Source organism: Mastigoproctus giganteus, unplaced genomic scaffold (genome assembly GCF_048544385.1).
Source record: "Mastigoproctus giganteus isolate SK-2022 unplaced genomic scaffold, ASM4854438v1 scaffold_33, whole genome shotgun sequence".
NCBI lineage: Eukaryota > Metazoa > Arthropoda > Arachnida > Uropygi > Thelyphonidae > Mastigoproctus > Mastigoproctus giganteus.
This window is the reverse complement of record NW_028328310.1, coordinates 86,297-98,575: the sequence shown is the minus strand read 5'-3', so window position 1 is coordinate 98,575 and position 12,279 is coordinate 86,297. Positions and strand designations below refer to the sequence as shown.

Sequence of the window (12,279 nt, the reverse complement as noted above, 5' to 3'; positions counted from 1 at the left end):
AAATAAGGTTAAATCTTTGTACTCAACTCTTCAATAAAATCTTCTGTTGTTAATTGCATTGTGTCCAGTGTATCTCTGTCAGTGTGTATTCATTGCTTGAATTAAATATTGTTTTCAAAAATATTCTCTAGAAACTTTTTTAATTCATCTATTCCTGGACATTTTTCACAATGATGAAGCATACAATCTTTTGACTCCAAAAGAGTTTTACCAATGAGAACCTTGTAATCATATTCACCAGGACTTGCTGCTAGCATTAACTTGACATTTTGATGGATTGTGCATACACATACAGAATGTGTTCCTGGTGCACCAATCATGACACACCACTTGGGTCAAAGTTCACAAAATTTAGGAAATCCAATGTCAGATCCATTTCTATCTTGATAAGTTATAAATATTTCCTTCAAGTTGCTGAGTAGTAGTCACATTTGCATTTTTATTCCATCTGCATTTCTAATGGCAATGTAATCTTTCTTTCCAGGGTATATCCAACTAAATTCACCATCTTCAAAAAATTCCATCACCTTTTGCTTTACTTGCTCAAAGCTTTTTTCCTTGCTTTTTCCCAGGTATGGCCATGATTCCTTCTTCTGCTTTAAGTTTTCTAGCTTTCTTGACCTTTCTGAGACACTAAACTCTTCCATTGTTTTCTTTATGGACCAACTAACTGGAGCTAGTGTTAATATTTGAAGTATTTCTGAATGACTTGATACCATCAACTTTTCTTTGAATTCTTTCAGCAGCTCATTGTAATCTAAGCAAATTCCACACTGATGACATGCACTTGGCTCCATGATGTCATTTGGATCCAAGCTACCAATAGATGCAATTACATCTTGTACTTGATTTGCCTTCCTTTTGGCATAGCCTCGTGAGTCTCTTAGCCATTCGCTGAAATTTCAGGGAAGAAATACCAATAGCCATGAAACTTGTGTTCAAGCTTTCAGTCACATGCATTTTGTCATCATGGTCTGATCCAGATGTTCCTGTTGCTGCTTTTCGGCACAATGGGCACAGCTTCTGGCCTGGTTTTATGTCTACCTTTCTGAGGTCTTTCAGGTAGTCTGCCATTGATAAATCAAAAGTTTACAACTTGGTTGTAAACTTTTTTTTTCACCATATAATTTTTCTTCTGGAAAGGATTCAAATTTTATCAAAAGCAAAGCTATGTAGACAAATTGTGTCTTCTTCACCCAGTTTTAATCCACAACATCAACCTATCAGCTGTTGTTCTTCAAATTCAAATTCTTTAAATAATTTTAACCCAGTTTTGTGTGTATAGGACAGCACATGACATTTAGAATTATCCATATGACTGATGGTGCAAGAGTCCAGCTTATCTCCAGCAAAATCTTCTGATTCCATGGCTTTCATGGCTGACTAATAAGTGGATGTTTCTGCAAGCAATGAAAACTTAATTAACTTTATTACAGTCAAACAATAAAAAAAATAAAGGAACAAAATAAACAAACTGTTCATCATGAAGATAAAACACATTAATAACAGCATGGTTCAAATATTAGTTATTTATACTTTTCTTGTATGATTCTAGAATATTCCAGTTCTAGAATGTTCATCAGTTTTTTTTGGAATTCAAGCATGTTCTGGAATTCTACAATGTTCCAGAATTCTAGAATATTCTATAATACTTGGGTATTCTTCTAGAATATTCCAGAATTCTAGAATATACTCTCTAGATTATTCTAAACATTAAGCAGGATTAAGGAAGTGTTCTGCAACAAAAAAATCTCACTAAATAACACTACAGCACATAAAACTACTTGATGTTTAGGCTTAATTTTAAGGCCTTAAGTGCAAAGAAAAACAGATAAACATGACCCTTGTAGCTGAAACTATGCTCTTTCCACTAATGGCAAAAACAAGAGAATTGAAGGTGTCTCACATTAAGATATTTGCCCCTTAAGATAGGTCAAATTTGACTTCCAATTTTGAGTCAATCTTTGAAGGAAAATATCTCAGCCAGAAAACAAGTATAAGAGCTGATATTTAGTTATGCTGAATTCATGCTTTTGGTAAGTGGAATGTCCTAAGAAGAAGGTACCAAAAGCTTGTATTTCAAAGTTATGACTTTCAAAAGTCTTACTTAAATATGTTGCGACAAATTTTTGGTGCCAGTTTTAGACTGCATTGTAAAAAATGTGAAGGTTTTTGAGCCTGGTCACTAAAAGTTTTGCATCCTCTGCCAAAAGTTAACTAGCTATACCAAGTTTTAGAGCACTTAAGTGTTACTGTTGTGCAACAGTAACACTTAAAACTGAAAATTTTTTGATTTATTCCACATAACACAAGTGACCTCCACAAAAAAAGTGCTGGTGCCTCAAGCATACTATATTTTGAACTGAAATTTTGCACAGCTTCATTTGAAACCTGTTTAAATATCCACACCAAGTTTCAACAAAATTAAAGATGGTTGAGCAGGGACCACTAGACCAATTGACATGACCAAGAGTGACACGAATAATTACAGACCTGTTAGTTTAACTTCTGTTCTAAGGAAAATAATGAAGTCACTGGTAAAAGAAGCACTGCAGGATCATCTAGACAACACTTTGGTTATAGTTCGGACACAGCATGGGTTTGTTATGGGGAAATCTTGCCTGACCAATTTCATTGGATAGTACGATGTGGTCACAAAGGAACTGGATGCAAAAAAAAAAAAAAAATTTTGATATCAGATACTTGGATTTCTGGAAAGCTTTTGATACTGTTGCACATAGAAGACTGCTATACAAATTGGAGCAGTACAGCATTAAGGGCAAGTTGCTGCTATGGATAAAGGGATAGTTGAGTGTGAGAAGAGAGAGTGGTAATCAATGAACACTGCTCTTCGTGGACTAATGTTATTAGTGAAGTCCCTCAGGGTTTGGTGTTGGGACTGTTCTTGTTTTCCATATTTATCAATTATATTGATGAGAATATACTAGAATTAGTGTCCAAGTTTGCAGATAACACAAAGGGTGGCAGGGTTGTTAATGACAGTAATGATGGTAAGCTACTGCAACAGGATCTAGAAAAGTTGGACAGATGGGCTGAGAGGTGGCAACTGAAGTTTAACACTGCAATTGCAAAGTACTGCATATGAGTAGCAGTAACCCCAGATTAGCTGTGCAGTACTACACTCAAGGTAGTGGAGAATGAAAAAAAAACCTGGGGGTAATTGTGCAGTCAGATATGAAGTTTTCTGAGCAGTGCAGACAGGCAGTCAGAGCAGCTGATGTCAATGATATATATGAACTTTGCTAGCAGGGATAAGGAGGTGATTATCCCTGTATAAATGTATAAATTATGGTCGGGTACTGCATACAGGACTTGAGGACCCATTTTAGGAAGGATGTAGAGCTGTTGGAATGAGTACAGAGAAGGGCAATGAGATTGGTAAGGGAACAAAGGGGGTGATCTTACCAATAAAGGCTAAAGTTTTGCAATTTGCAGCATCTGGAGACTATGCACCTGCAAGGTGATCTGACTGAGGTGTACTAGGCTTTGAATGGTCTGAGAAGTTCAATGCTGGTGGGATTCTTCCTCTTGCTCAGATTATACACTTGAGAGGCCCCAGGTGCAATTCAATTTTGAGGCCCCCCCTCTAAATATTTTCGGTACCGCTACATTCTATGCGCACGTTTTTACTATAGCACACGGTCTAGATTTGGTGTTGCGGTTTTAATCATTTTGGTTGCGCAATTCTTTCATACATATTTTAACTAATGTTTAAATGAAAAAAATGGCACAACTAAGCATTAATGATAATACGTATTCTACTTCAGATTCACTTAGTTCGCATAGATATTTCATATAATATGTAGGGATATTCGCACAAGAGTTTACTTACTGCTCATATTAAATTATAGTTTTATTCAGTAACGGTAATAATGATGAGTGTTAAAAATGAAACAATTTTTTTTTTTTTGAGACCTGAGATTTGATGCCCCCTCTATTTAAGAGGCCCCAGGCGTGCGCCTCGTGCGCCTATGCGGAAATCCGCCACTGCTTGAGGGGGCACAAACTCAAACTGAGTCAAGCCAGTTGAAGAATAGATGTGTGCAAATTTGCCTTTAGCCAGTGAGTGGTTGATTGCTGGAACAAACTTCCATCTGTCATTGTGGAAGTTCATAGCTTAAATAGATTCAAAGAAGAACTGGATAAACTTTTGAAGCGAATGGATAGGTGAAATGGAATTTTATTTTATTTATTTATTTTTTTTTTTGCTGATGGTGTATAAGTTTGCTTTCTTGCATCATATGCCACTACTGATGCTAATCAGCTGATAACATGATTATGTTTAATATATTTGTTTCAGGGTCTAACTTTCTAGTTAGCTGTGATTAAACTCAGACACACTACAAACTGTAGTGATTGCTATTGGTGGGAAGGGGTTGTGCCAAGGTCCAAAAAAGCATGATCGGTACCTGTTAGTACAAGAGCAGTCCAAATGCTTTTAGGAGGGCAGTATACACTCTTGCTGAAGTTGGGGGGGAAGCAAATCCCTCTCCTAATTGTGCTACTACTACATTTTCCTGTATAATCTTTAAAATTACATAAAGGGGAAAAGAAAACTTAGCCTATTCTTGTATCAAGTGTAGGCTGAGGTTTGATTCCAAATCCTGTACAGCACTCTAAAGTTAAACAGTAGACAAAACTGATCAGTGAAAATTGATAGACTACAATATTTTAAGGTAAACATCAGATAGAAATTGTGATAGCAAAATAAAAGCAAACAGTGAATACAATAAGGTAAAGTCTTTAAGCTATATAAAACAGCCTCTTCCTCATTAAACATATGAATAACAATCAGATGGGCAGAGAAGTGGCAACTGAAGTTTAACATTAACAAATGCAAAGTACTGCATATGGCTAGAAGTAACCCCAGAGGAATGTACCAACTGTGTGGTACTATACTTAGGGTGGTAGAAAATGAAAAAGACCTGGGAGTGGTTGTGCAGTCAGATATGAAGAAGTTTTCTGAGCAATACAGACAGGTTGCCAGAGTAAGTCATGGGGTATTGTCAATGATATACGGGAATTTTTCTAGCAAGGAAAAGGAGGGGATTATCGCTTTGTATAAGGCAATGGTCAGGCCACACCTTGAGTACTGTGTACAGGTCTGGAGGCCTCATTTTAAGATGGATGTAGAGTTGCTTGAGCATGTACAGAGAAGGGCAACAAAATTGGTGAGGGGAATGAAGGGTTCTTCTTAACAAGAAAGGCTTAAGAAAGTCTCCAGCTGCTGCAAACTCTGCAGCAACTGGAAACTAGGCACCTGTGAGGTGATGTGATTGAGGTATAAAAGGCCTTGAATGAGTTGGCACACTGAATTCTGATGGGATTCTGCTTGCTCAGATTACGAACCTGAGGGGGCATACATTCAAATTGAGGAGACAGTTGTAGAATAGATGTGCAGAAATTTGCCTTTAGTCAGTGGGTGGCTAATTGTTGGATCAAACTTCCAACTGTTGTTGTGGAAGTCAATGGCTTAAATAAATTCGAGAAACTGGACAAACTTTTAGAGGGAATGGTTGTGTGAAATTTTTTTTTTTTTTGACTGATGCTACATAAGCTCATAGGTTTGCTTTCTTGCATCACATACCGCTATTACTACTGGCGATTATCGTTTAAACACCAAATCAAATGCACGATAAGATAGGCGCCTCTGTAGCCAGGCGGGCAGGAGCAGCAGTGCGTAGCACACGCTTCTTGATTAGACCGGGGTTCGAGCCCGTGACCACCAAATACGGAGGAAGCGGAAAGGTCAGGGAATGACCACCGCATATCCCCGGAGCAATATGGCCTTAGTTGCTAATGCTCCTAAAAACCAAATAACAACAACAGCACGATAAGATATAAATATATACATAACTCTCGTTCGCTTAACAAATACAATCGCAGAAATAATTAATCAATTCAGTGGCTCCATTTATATGCAGATATTAATTAACAAATATTTCTGTAAACATAACAGCAACGTCTGTCCCACTCTTTCCTCCTTAGTTTGCATTAATGATAATCATTTTTATCGTTTAAGAAATTATTTAATAACTAACCTCATTTTACACATTAAATATTTTGTAATAATTTACTAATGATTATAGGGTGGAAGAAATCATAACGTTTTCCTTATGAAATACTTGTCAGTCAAATCAGAACAATCAAAACCGAATTCGTCTGCAAGCAATCTCCTCACGTTAGTTTTTCTCATTAGACACATGAAACAGCTAATTACTTACCTACTACTTCCGAATATAAGCTCTAAGTTTCTCTTAAAATAAAGTTTCAAATAATTGTTTATTTCGTCAGTCTTCATAAACTTCATATGTGTATAAAAGCTATTTTATCACATTACGCTGCCTGTCAAAAATAAGAAAAAATACACATCGTACAAAAACCACGTAATACAGAACGTTACGCGCTATAACTATGGTTTTCTAAATAAACCAAGTTCCAGCAGCGCCACTTGTTGGAGAACAAAAGCGAAAAGCGAAATTCATGTTTAACCGAGTAGTATTACCGACACACTTCGTAATAACACTAGTGTTACGAGACATCCAATTTTGAAAATTAAAAATCAAGACCCATAGAAACAAATATAAAAATAAAGAAGTCTAAGTCTAATAAAGAAGTCTAAGAAAATCTTGCAACTTTGTCTTGTCTTGTCTTCACAGTTTATCATTAGGCTTCAGAAAGCCTATTAACAGCTCTCAAGATGAGGATGGTTTCTCCATCTTCAAACCTTCTTAGTTTATCCAAGGTTAATAATCTAGAGCTTGTCGTACAAATCAATTTTTAATCGTTCTCTTGCAACTTTAATTATAGGTAAAAAAATAAATAATAATAATAATAATAAGACCACCTCAGGGGCTCACATCTGGTGAGTATGGGCTTGGCAAACACAGGGTCCTGAGCTGGATACCATCATTCTTCTCTTTCTTGCTTTCTTGGTGATTCCCTTCTCTCTCTCTCTCTCTCTCTCTCTCTCTCTCTCTCTCTCTCTCTCTCAGGGTAATGCGGGAATTTTTTTTTTTTTTTGGTTGGTGCAGCATAAGCCTCAGGCTTCCTTGCACCATACGGCTAATAATAATATGCAACAAGTAACGACAATTCCGATCATCGTGCCAACCGCAGGTATGTTGCCAAAGACCCTACATAACAGCCTAACAGCAATAGGTCTCCCAGCGAACACCTACAAAGAACTCCAGAAAGTCGCAATCCTGAACACCTGTAGGACTGTCAGAGAGTTCCTCGACCAACAGTAACATCAGACATAACAACAACCAAACAACCACCTTGTGTACTTGGTAGCAATACCCGTCATGAGGTGAAACCGCCAATCATGGAGAAATGATATGAGCAGCAGCGTTAATTATTATTATTATTATTATTATTATTATTATTACGCAACAATGGATGGAGGGTGATAGAACAGTAAGCTCTTGTTTAGATCACCTTATAACAAATATAAAGTTGAAGTATGCTAATTCTTACATACTATTAAATCAATTTTCAGATCAGAACATGTATACTAATAGTAGATATGTACTCAAAACAACATCCATGTGAAGATATAAAATTAACAAATGTTACGAAGAAAAATTATTTATCAACAGGTAAACTGAAACAGAACATAGATAACATGTTAATACAAGAGCAAGTATCTTACACAATAAATGTAAATGTATTTTTAAATAAGATAATACAAATTAGAAACAATTCGAGGTTTAATACAGAGAGAAAAGTAAATCACTCAGCTTGCAACATAAATTCTAGGAGTAGCAGGATTAAGCTTAAGAAACCTTGGATGACTAACGAAATAGAAGAATTAATGGTACAAAGGGATAAATACTTCAGGCAGTATAGAAATTGTCCATCAAAGATGGAACATTATCACAATTATAAAACACTCAGAAATAAATTGACAGGTATGATTAGAAAACAAAAAATACATTACAATCAACTTTTTATTACAAGGAAGAAATGATCAAGGGGAAATCAAATTAAAACACTATTAGAACAGATTTCTGGTACAAACAAACAATATGAGGCTGCATATAGGTTTGCCAAAGCCGTATTAGATCTCAAAAGATATTATATTCATAATTGCAAAAATTCCTTTAATCAACAAGATAGTCTTCCACAGATAGTAAACTCTTGTGTAATCTTAACTCCACAATATACAGAGATTATTAAGATTATAGAACAGTTAAAGGACAAGAAATCTTACGGACTGGACTGTATTACAGTAACTGAAGTAAAGAGAAATAAAGAACAGTTCTCTGTTCACTTGGTGGAGCTCATTGCACGGATGTTACAGTAGAGAAGCTGTCCTACAAATTTACTTGAGGGCACTGATTCTCTTTAAAAATTACAGCTGTGAATTACAGGCTCCGAAAAAGCGATAAGTGTTTGCCTTTTTATTTAATTAATTGTTATTTTATATTGTACTTTATACGTAGTCTTATTATTATTATTATTATTATTATTATTATTAATAACCATATGGTGCAACTGCTGCACCAGGAAAAAAACAGTTCCCAAGTTACCCTGAGAGAGAGAGAGAGAGAGAGAGAGAGAAGTAGAAGGGAATCACCAAGAAAGAGAACAATGATGTCCAGCTCGGGACCCTGGATGTGCCAAGACCATACTCACCAGATGTGAGTCCCCGGGGTTATAGTTATAGTTACGCTGATTATTTTTATTTTTAATTTAGATAAAGAGTTTTTGTAGATTACTACTTAATATACGTTAAATCGTTATTTCGTTCGAATTTTGCAGCCATTGTTTTTGTATAGAGTAGTAGGAATTCAAATTTTTAATTGTGGTAACTACATAGCTCTAACATATAATTATACAGCGTAATACGCATCACTGCATTTAGTATTCTATTAGATAGCGTAGTATTGACAATTAATTAATTTATTTATTGATCTTATTAATTTAAAATATCATGCCCCAGACTAGAGCAGCAAAGCAAGGGGCACAAAGTGGCAGGAGTGCTGTGACTCGGGGGAGAACTGAAGGGGCGATCCTCCAACGCATCACAGCCTAAAAAAACGTGCAATTTGTGAAATGTTTGCCGAACTCTCTGGAACAGAACATGATCTAGCCAAGGAGGATGTCTTTGTGGTTGCCAGGTGCAGAGAGTGTCTAGAAATTAGGCATCAACTCGGCGTTCTACTGGGCGTCTATGAGAGCTTGAGGTGAGGGTAGATGTCCTCGAAGCAGTGGCGGATTACCCATTAAGGCAATGAGGAACGTGCTTAGGGGCCCCAGGCTTTGGGGGGCCCAAGCCAACACATTTTCCTATAGTGTTCTAAAATAGATTAATGTTTTCAGTAAACATCATAAAAATCTTGATTAATTTAAGCGAAAATTTAAGCAAAAAATTCAAAAGTACAAAATTTCATTTATTTGCCACCTAATTTTTATTTATTTTTTTATTCTTTTTTTTATTATTATTTTTTTGGGGGCCCCGAAATATAATTTGCCTAGGGCCCCCAATTATCCTTAATCCGCCACTGCCTCGAAGAAAATATGAGGGCCCCGTCAAGCTCTCAGCTGCCCGACTGAACGCCAGAGCTCACTCCTGGGCATCAGGCAACACAGCGGCAATCTCCAAGGCAGAATGCGCTGGTCCCAAAGGAACTAGTTATTGTTGGTGACTATTGTCAGGGAGACGGGGAATATATTGTGTAAAAAGGGTTTGTCTGCCAGGGGCAAAAGTTGATGACGTTGTAAAGCATATATCATCTTTTAAGGACACAAAAGGTGGCATTTGGAGGGAATGGTCGGATTTTTTTTTTTTTTTTTTTTTTTTGGCTGATGCTGCATAATCTCATACACTTGCTTTCCTGCATCACATGCTACTAATACTACTACTACTATTGTTGTACACGTATCAGGGTGCTTAATGTCGTTGGCACCAATGACATTAAATGTAAGGGATCTGCAGATTTACTTAACAAGTACAGGTCAATGATCCAAAAAAGTCGTGAGCCAGGGTTAAATTTAAAAGTGTCTGTAATCCTGCCCACACACGATAGGAGGGAGTACATGGTGAGAGCCTTGTCAATCAATTCGGCCCTGGAGGGAATGTGCAAGGCTCAAGGGGTAGAATTTTTTCAGCATGGTCTGTGCTTGTTAATAGGAGAGACTGCTTCTACAGGGGCGGGATACACTTAAATAGAAAGGGTGCAAGAATATTTGCTGATGCTATCGAGGCAGTGTTAGGTGGGTCGGAAAACTGCTAGCTTAGCCGCAGGCAGAGGTGAAAGTGATTCTTGCAAAACTTCTATTAGAATAAGTAGCGACCTGGAGCGAAGGGTGCTGGGAGTTTCAGGGACTGATGGCAGACATCGTGAAACAGGTGGGTATATGGGATATGTTACGGTAACTAATAATAAGGATATGTACATGTATACTTGCATGTATACCAATGCTAGACGTACAGTAAATAAATTTGATGAATTTGAAGTGTTGATCAAGACATCAAGACGGATATTGTTGGGATAGCAGAGACGTTGTGTCACATTGATATTAGGAATGCAGAATTGGAATTTGGGGAGTACAATTTGTAAAGAAAGGACAGACAGGACAGTATGGGAGGAGGTGTCATGCTGTTAATTAAGAAAAATATAAAATCAAAAGAAGTGCATCCAGTTGATATAGATGAACAGTGCACTGTTGAGTCAGTTTGGTGTGACATAAGCACTGCGAAAGCAAAAATAAAAATAGGAGAGTGTGATAGGCCTAATGAGTACAATGAACAATTGTACAGAGAAATAGAGTGGGCTAGTAAATCAGAATGTCTTATAATGGGGGATTTTAACTTCCCAGATATTGACTGGAACTTGTGCGTCGGTCACTCACACACTAGTAAGACATTTGTGGATTTATTGGATGATTGTTTTCTGCAGCAGCATGTTCGAGCGGCAACCAGACAGAGTAATACTCTTGATCTGGTTATAAGCAGTGATCATTCGTATATTAAGAATTTGCAGATAAAGGAACCACTAGGTGGCAGTGCTCACAGTGTAATGATGTGTGATTTACTTAAAGATATAATTACCATCAGGGGTAAAGGAAAGGGTTTTTGCTTCCGTAAAGGAGAGTACAGTGGTCTCAGTTTTTAAATTCTGTACAGTGGGATCAACTGATGATGTTACCAACAGTAAATTCTAAGTGGGAAGCATTCAAGGAATTAATCGTGGAAGCTACTAAAATTTCATACCTATTAAGAAATATTGTTCAAGGTTTAGGGCTAAATGGTTGTCAAATGAAATAATGAGACTCGTGATAGAGAAGAAAAATGCATGGGATGCATATAAATTATCAAGCGACTCAGAAGCCTATGGCAGATATAAGCTAGTCTGTAATCAGGTCACAAAGTAGGTTAGGCAGGCGAAGGCAGATTACGAGAAATCTTTGGCAAAGGATGCTAAGAAAAACAGCAAGGGTTTCTTTACTTGTATAAACTCTAAAAGGAAGGGGATGATCTGATTGGTCCACTTGATATCGATGGTTCGACTGTTGATGATCCTGCTCGGATAGCAAACAAACAATGAGTATTTTGCATCTACATTCACACATGAGGAGTTATTAAGGTTTGAAAATGGCAGAAGGTTATCAAATTGTAGCAAGATGCTTTATGATTTTGTAATAACTGAGAGCAAAGTGGAGGAGAAATTGTTGAAGTTAAACATAAGAAAGGCACCTGGGGTGGATGGGATCTATCCAGTTATATTAAAAGATGCGGCAAAGCAACTAAGCAAACCCTTAGCCATAATTATGAGAGCATCCTTGGACTCAGGGGAGGTCCACACGGACTGGAGATGTGCAAATGTATTCCCAATCCACAAAGGGGGATCGAAGGGTGACACGAGTAATTACAGACCAGTTAGATTAACTTCTGTTCCGGGTAAAATATTGGAGTCACTGGTTAAAGATGCATTGCAGGATCATCTAGATAAGACTGCAGCAATATTTCAGACACAGCATGGGTTTGTTAAGAGAAAGTTTTGTCTGACAAATTTGATAGGACATTATGATATGGTTACAAAGGAACTGGATGCAAAAAATAATTTTGATATCATATATTTGGATTTCAGGAAAGCTTTTGACACTGTTGCGCTTGGAAGACTATTGTACAAATTGGAGCAGAATGGTATTAAGGGTAATTTGCTACAATGGATAAAAGGATGGTTGAATGGGAGAAGACAGAGGGTAGTAATCAATGGGTGCTGCTCTTCGTGGACTAATGTTATTAGT

General features: G+C 37.0%; 1 protein-coding gene across 1 annotated transcript in view; it reads right to left on the bottom strand.

Moving 5' to 3' along the window:
• LOC150074864 (uncharacterized) overlaps positions 1-6,351 on the bottom strand; it is a gene marked incomplete at its 3' end in the record, with an annotated part of 122,443 nt that extends 116,092 nt beyond the window's left edge. The window contains exon 1 of the mRNA XM_090389452.1: positions 6,246-6,351. The remainder of the gene's footprint in view (positions 1-6,245) is intronic.
• Between the last annotated feature and the right edge of the window lie 5,928 nt (positions 6,352-12,279).